Raw genomic sequence first — 7,379 nt, 5'->3', positions numbered from 1 at the left:
ACGGTCCAAAACGTCAAGAAATGTAGTCTGTCCCCTCCCAGTGTTCTACAGGAGCACCATTGAGAGCATACTGTTGTGCAGCATTACAGCAACTACACCACACAAGGATCTACAGATTGTAGTTATTGTTTTATTCACTTCTCTTTAACATGCAGTGTTGAAGCTCAGAGATGAATAATTTCATTGTTTATTTAACTACGCAAGTCAGTTAAGAACAAATTCTTATTTTCAATGACAGCCTAGGAACAGTGGGTTAACTGCTTTGTTCAGGGGCAGAACAAGAGATTTTTATCTTGTCAGCTCAGGGATTCGAGCTTGCAACCTTTCGGTTACTAGTCCAACGCTCTAACCACTAGGCTACCTGCAATTACAGCTGCAACCCAGTACATGTGACTAATAAACTCTAATCTATTCTAAATATAATTGCTCTTGTAAGTTGCTCTGGATAACAGCGTCCGCTAAATGACTAACATGTAAATGTGAAATGTAAGCCTGTAATTTTCCATCAGAATCATGTCTGTAAATCGCAGACAGCTCTGTGCTGCCCATGGGGAGCCCCAGTTGTGCAGACATACTGATGACAATGCAGAACAGCTTTACTCAGCCAGACGGACTGGGAGGAACTGACACGGTCCAAGAGCTTTGACGTGTTCACAGCATATCCTCTAGATCTGTATTCCAATTCCCCCTCTCTCAAGACAGTGAGTTTTGGCAATTGTACCTTGAAATGGTTGTGTCTATTAAACTTATTGTGTTATCACTGGTAGGCTACATGAGTATAAAAAATAACATGAGAAAAACTGAAACAAACAAACACCTATAGGCAACACTAGATGGTCAGTGTGTGTTCCCGTGGTGCTGCTCTCGCCCCATATTTCTCTCCCAGAGCCCAGAGCCCCCCCCCCCCCCTTCCCTCATGGTTCATTGGGGTTTATTATCAGAAACACAACTGGCAGGCCTTTCACATCATCCCTCCCAACATGGCTGAAGCAACCCTCCCAGAGCCTGGCTGGGCTGGTCTTCATGGCTGGGCTACTGCCACTCTCACCGGAACACTAACGGGTGACACATGCCCTACAGCTCCGCCACTTACACCTAAGATCAAAGCATGTGTCCGGGCAAGGTGGAGGAGGGGGTTGTTTTACACTCTAGTGTCCCCCCACCCTGTCATTGACACCAATATGATATGACTGTCTGTGGGACCAAATGTGGAAGCACCTGTCCTCTCTGGTGCTGGGCTTAACATAAGCAATAATGCAGCGTAGGTCAACTGTTTCAACTTGACAAGTCCCCCTTCAGATTTTATTGATTTATTTCCCATCTGGATGTGAAGTCAGCTCAGATAACATATGGCACACTGTGGCAGATAACACCCTCTTAGGCCTCACTCCCCCCATCTGAGATACCTACTGCAGCCCTCATCCTCCACATACAACACCCATTCTGCCAGTCACATTCTGTTAAAGGTCCCCAAAGCACACACATCCCCGAGTCGCTCCTCTTTTCAGTTCACTGCAGCTAGAGACTGGAACGAGCTGCAAAAAACACTCAAACTGGGCCGTTTTATCTTCATCTCTTCATTCAAAGACTCAATCATGGACACTCTTACTGACAGTTGTGGCTGCTTCCAGTGATGCATTGTTATCTCAACCTTCTTGCCCTTTGTTCTGTTGTCTGTGCCCAATAACGTTTGTACCATGTTTTGTGCTGCTGCTGTACCATGTTGTGCTGCTGCCATGTTGTGTTGCTACCATGTTGTCATGTTGTGTTGCAAGCATACAGTGTTTTCATGTGTTTCTGCCTTGCTATGTTGTTGTCTTAGGTCTCTCTTTATGTAGCGTTATGGTATCTCTCTTGTATTTATTTGATTTATCCCAGCCCCCGTCCCCGCAGGAGGCCTTTTTCCTTCTGTTAGGCTGTCATTGTAAATAAGAATTTGTTCTAAACTGACTTGCCTAGTTAAATAAAGGTTAAATAAGCAATAAATAGGCACAATTCAGCTTGATTGTAGGTAATCGAGAGATGCGCAAGACTCAAATTAGATATGCATCAGTGCAGTCACAGTCAAAACTATCCGTCTCAACATTTTGGTGGAAATCCTCAATGGAAAATGAGTAAATAAATGGAAACTGGATTGCAGTGGTTTGGAAGTATCCAACAACTTTTAACTGAGAATCCCTGAAGTATCTTACATTATGTGGAATAATTTACCTCATCCATCACAGTTTGGTGAAATACTCTGTGATTAGTTTCCATCTCTCAAAGAAAGAGAGATATAGAGGGTAGGGAGAGGTGGGGGGCTGGCAGGGCAAAGACAGGAAATCCCAATGCAACCTGAACTTCTTCTACATAGTTCTACATAGTTCTACCAGAGTAGGCTGTTGTAGCAATCCTCCACCCCCTCCATCCTGCCTCTCAACCAACCTCTAACACGATATATTGCGGCACTGTGACCCCCCCCCCCCCCCCCCCCCCACACACACACACACACACACAACAGAGAGAGAGAGAGACAGAGAGAGAGAAAGAGAGACATATACAAACTCCAGCAGTTCACTCACAGGCCATTACTCAGCAGTGGGGCGGGGGATCAAAAGCTCAGGGTTCCCCAATGTCTCCATGCACAGTCCCACTGTGGTTAGGTCTGAGACAGATAGGCACCACTTCTAAACAGAGCCCCCAGATGCCAAAAAAAACTCCAGTACACTGTACACCAATAGTGTACACCAATAGTGTACACACAGACACACACACACACACACACACACACACACACACACACACACACACACACACACACACACACACACACACACACACACACACACACACACACACACACACACTTCCTGTTTCCCTGCACAAATTCCTTACGGGAGGAAAGTTATCCGTGACACATTGAAGCCTTTCTCTTCCACAGATTTGCCCGGCTCTTTCTTACATTCCACGGCAGTAATTCTCCACACAGTATTCCTACTATCACTTGTTCATTGAGGGTGCATATGCTCTTCATGTGACTCCAATGAAGACAGCTCTGTAAAAACAATTGACAGAAACCCTGCTCTGTTCTCTGTATCCTTGTTTTACAGTTATACTAATTTACAAATGCTAATTTCAAATCAGAGATTGTAAATGAGTGCAGTACAGGTCAAAGAAAAAACACTGAAACATTTTGAGGAAAAAGTACAGATGGAAAATAAGTTTTTGGAATCAATCTGATTTCCTGTATGTCGTGCTGAGATCTCATGCAGAGTCAGGTCCTCCAAAAGCACAGCAAGGTTTTTCCTGATGAACCGAGTGCTATGGAAGTGGCAAGTGTGAGAGGACAGGGTTGGGGGATGGATAAGGCACCTTGCAACAGCTGGTCTGAATTATCCGGAGGGGTCGAGGGTGGCGGGGAAGGGGTGGTGGGTACAGAGACTCCTGGCGCCAAGATCGGGGCAGCAGGTCAGGGAGGATGATGATTACCAAAATACAAACGGGCAGCCGTACCCTGGAGAGCAGGGGGTGTTCTTGGCTCAGAGAATCCCAGCTAGAGGCTGGGGAGGCTAGATGACTGCTGCGGTGGAGCGACGAGGACAAGACAAGGACAGGGACGGGGGGCTCCTACTCCGACTTCCTATCAGATAACCCCTTCCTTTCCAAATGACAGCCCAAAAGAAACCTATTGAAAGTGGAAAGACTATTTCTAAGAGTTGCCATTACTCAAACTGGTCAGTTTTATTAGATGAAAAGTTGTGTAGTTCCTTAACCATACAGTTAGTGTGATAATTTCACCCACATGTTGTTATTGCCCACACAAGCTTGGCATGTTACTGGTGTGGGATAAAATGACTGGATGCCTGTTTTCTATTCTTAAGGTGTAATGTAGGTTTTTATAAGAACACATTTACAATATCATCTTCACAAGCTCTGTAGTATGGATCAGAAGCAGGGTTTTGTAAATTTGGTTTATCAATAGAAACCTGGTAACACTGCTGTTTGCAACACACTGTTTGTTTATCTGTCACATGTCTGTCCTCAGGTCATTTGTGATCGACCAGACCAGTCAACTGATTATTGACGTCATGGCAGAGCATGGATCCCTCTGCTGGCAATTTGTTTATTTGCATCCCCATTAGCTTTTGTAGAAGCAGTAGCTCCTCTTGCAGGGGTCCAAAAGCAGCGTACTGCTGCCACAAGCCTTCATCATTACAGTCAGAGAATTCAGAGGTGGAGGAGCCCTATTTGGAGGGATTAGGGTAAGAGTTGAGCCAGGGTTGAAAATAAGGCTATGGTTATGGCTAAACCAGGATGTGGACATGAAGCTAGGGTTAGGGTTATGGCTAAATTGGGGTGTGGACATGAAGCTAGGGGTAGGATTATGGTTGAGGTTATGGCTTGGGTTAGGGTTGAAATGGGGTGTTAACATGAAGTTAGGCTTAGGGTTTTTTTTTTTCAGTCCATTGAATGACATTGAATTTATGAAATGTACATTTCTGAATTGCACATACGGTATGTGGTTATTATAGTTGTAACACTTGCACCTCCATACTTGCCGTAGTTGTGCCGCAGAGCATCATGGGGGTTTGCATGTGTTGTAGATGATCACGTTCTAGATAAATGGTTGGGCTGAATTTCTGTCTTCTGTTTCATCATTATTGATTTGTTATAAAAAAAAGTGGTTATGAAACCCACAGTATGGTTGTCTGGTCTACTTTTAGACTACAAGCATCTCAATATTCACATCACTGGGCATTCATAAGAAGATCCATACAACACCCCAAAGGAGAACTGTGCTAAATACAAAACATCACTGTCACAAACCAAAATGTGTAATGGATGGATGGATGGATGGATGGATGGGTGGGTGGGTGGGTGGGTGGGTGGGTGGGTGGATGGGTGGGTGGGTGGGTGGGTGGATGGATGGATGGATGGGTGGGTGGGTGGATGGATGGATGGGTGGATGGGTGGATGGATGGATGGATGGATGGATGGATGGATGGGTGGGTGGGTGGTTGGTTCGGTGGATGGATGGGTGGATGGATGGATGGATGGATGGATGGGTGGATGGGTGGATGGATGGATGGATGGATGGATGGATGGATGGGTGGGTGGTTGGTTGGGTGGATGGATGGGTGGATGGATGGGTGGGTGGGTGGGTAATTGAATGAATGGTGGGTAATAAAAATAATTATGCGGTTAGCCCCTTGTTGCAATTAGAGGGCGACATTGTTGCTGTAGACGGCAGCATTATTCCAGTAGAGGGCAGCATTGTTGCAGTAGAGGGCAGCATTGTTGCGGTAGAGGGCAGCATTTTTGCAGTAGAGGGAAGCATTTCATTTTCAAATTCTTATTTCCAATGACCCAGGACGACGCTGGGCCAATTGTGTGCCAGCCTATGGGACTCCCAATCACGGGCGGTTGTGATACAGTCTGCATTGTTGCAGCAGACTGAGTCTACAAAAGGATATTAGCTGTTCAGTCTCCTGCTTTTCTTTCTGCTAACTTGTCATACAGCTGGCTGCATTAAGAACTAATCTGTTAGGCTGTATGGTTATTCATTCAAATACAAGTTTGACAAATCAAATGAGATAGATGACCTTTTGCCTTTCATGCGTCACGCTCTCAACAGGTAAAATAACACAAAGTTCTCCGTGAACAGGACACAAATCTTTACTGTCACTCAAGAAAACAATTGACCGTAAATGTTTAAAGGATAGTGTAATGTGCTATTGTGTGCTATATTGTGTATTGAGACACACTTCTATCAGTGTCTGTTCAACTGTCTGGCCTGATGCCAGGAAGTAACACTTCTCAGGATGCCAACTAATCCCCTTCACCTGCTGCTGCTGGCTACTGGGACATCACACAGCTCCTCCAGACCTCTACACACAGAACAGACAGAGTATAGAACAGAGTATAGCTCTGGTAAAGCTTAGATTCATTGTTTACCACTGGCAGAAGCTGAATTATTTCACAGAACCAGGGAAGCAGTGTTGTTGTGATCATTGACAAAATCAAATAGATTGTGTTAAGGTGCCCCCTGCTGGCTAGACCACTAACATGACAGGAGTCAATCTGTCAACCAGTTGTGTTAGTAACATCTCGTGGACAGATTCTGGGAAGTAACAAACTTTCATGAGAATTTTGCATCTAGAAAACTGAGATTATGTTGTTAATCATCATAGATAGATAGATTACTGTTAGGGTGGCATTAGCTTTAGCAACATTCCTGAAATTCTGGCTGGATGTTTTCAGGAATTGTGAGGGAATATGCAGGGGAACCTGGAATCCTCCAACCAGGATTTCTAGAAAACCAGGGAATTTTTGGAAAGTTACCAGAATTTTGCAAACCTAATTACTGTAAAGTATTACATCAACCTCCAAAATAGTTAATATGTGCTATCTATTCCAGAATTACATAAAGAGATATTACTTAACCAGCCTCATCAGTGGGCTGAATTGCCGGGACACACTGATCATCATGGTGTAAAAAAATTCAATCCCTCTGCTTGAAACTGAAATTCACAGTTTGACAACTTTGTTCAGACTGCTGCCACAGACGCTGGTGTAAATGTACTGTGCGAGTGTGAATGCTCACATGCAATCTAATCAGGCAGTCAATATGCAATGAGGCAGTCACCATGCAATGGAATTTAGCATTTAAGTGACACTTGTAATTTCACGGGACTCCAAACCCACCGATTCGATCTTTATGGATGTGTCTGTCTGCTCATGAAGTAATTTGTCACTTTAACACATGCACCGCCTCAGACGGTCAGTTGTGTCTGTGTTTGAGCAGTTGCCGTGGGAAATAGGTGCCATTGTCTTATGGTGTGTGTGTGTGTGTGTGTGTGTGTGTGCTAGCGTGCGTGTGTGGGTGCATATACAAGTATGCGGGAATAGGTCAGGACTTGGAGACTGTGTAAACTGTGAAAGAGACCCTGTGCACCAGTCACACATCCCTGTTGGTTTATGGTTTGACACTGGCCCATTGGCATTCCTCTTATTGTCACCAGAGATTTCATATCTCATATCAAAACACCATAGTGGCAAAATCCCTATCTCAGGTCTGTGTAGCCACCTGTACCCCATGGGCCTGTTTAACGGATCCCCAGGGGCCCCAGAGACACGCCTGCCTGCTTGTAAAATAGGTGAAGATGCGTCTACCCTGACAATGAGATGTCAAATGGTAACATACTGCAGCTCTCACAAGCAGCCAGACAAATAGCCTCCAAGTCTATTGTAGGTCATGCAGAGCAACTGAAACCAAGGCCCACAGTACAGGACATATTTTTATGTTAGGCTACTACTAAATCTCCAATATTATGGAAGATCATCTTTCGATACTTTCATATATTCATGCCCAAAATACACAAGACAAGTTGACAATAACT

Source organism: Oncorhynchus clarkii, chromosome 17 (genome assembly GCF_045791955.1).
Source record: "Oncorhynchus clarkii lewisi isolate Uvic-CL-2024 chromosome 17, UVic_Ocla_1.0, whole genome shotgun sequence".
NCBI lineage: Eukaryota > Metazoa > Chordata > Actinopteri > Salmoniformes > Salmonidae > Oncorhynchus > Oncorhynchus clarkii.
This window is presented reverse-complemented; position numbering follows the sequence as displayed.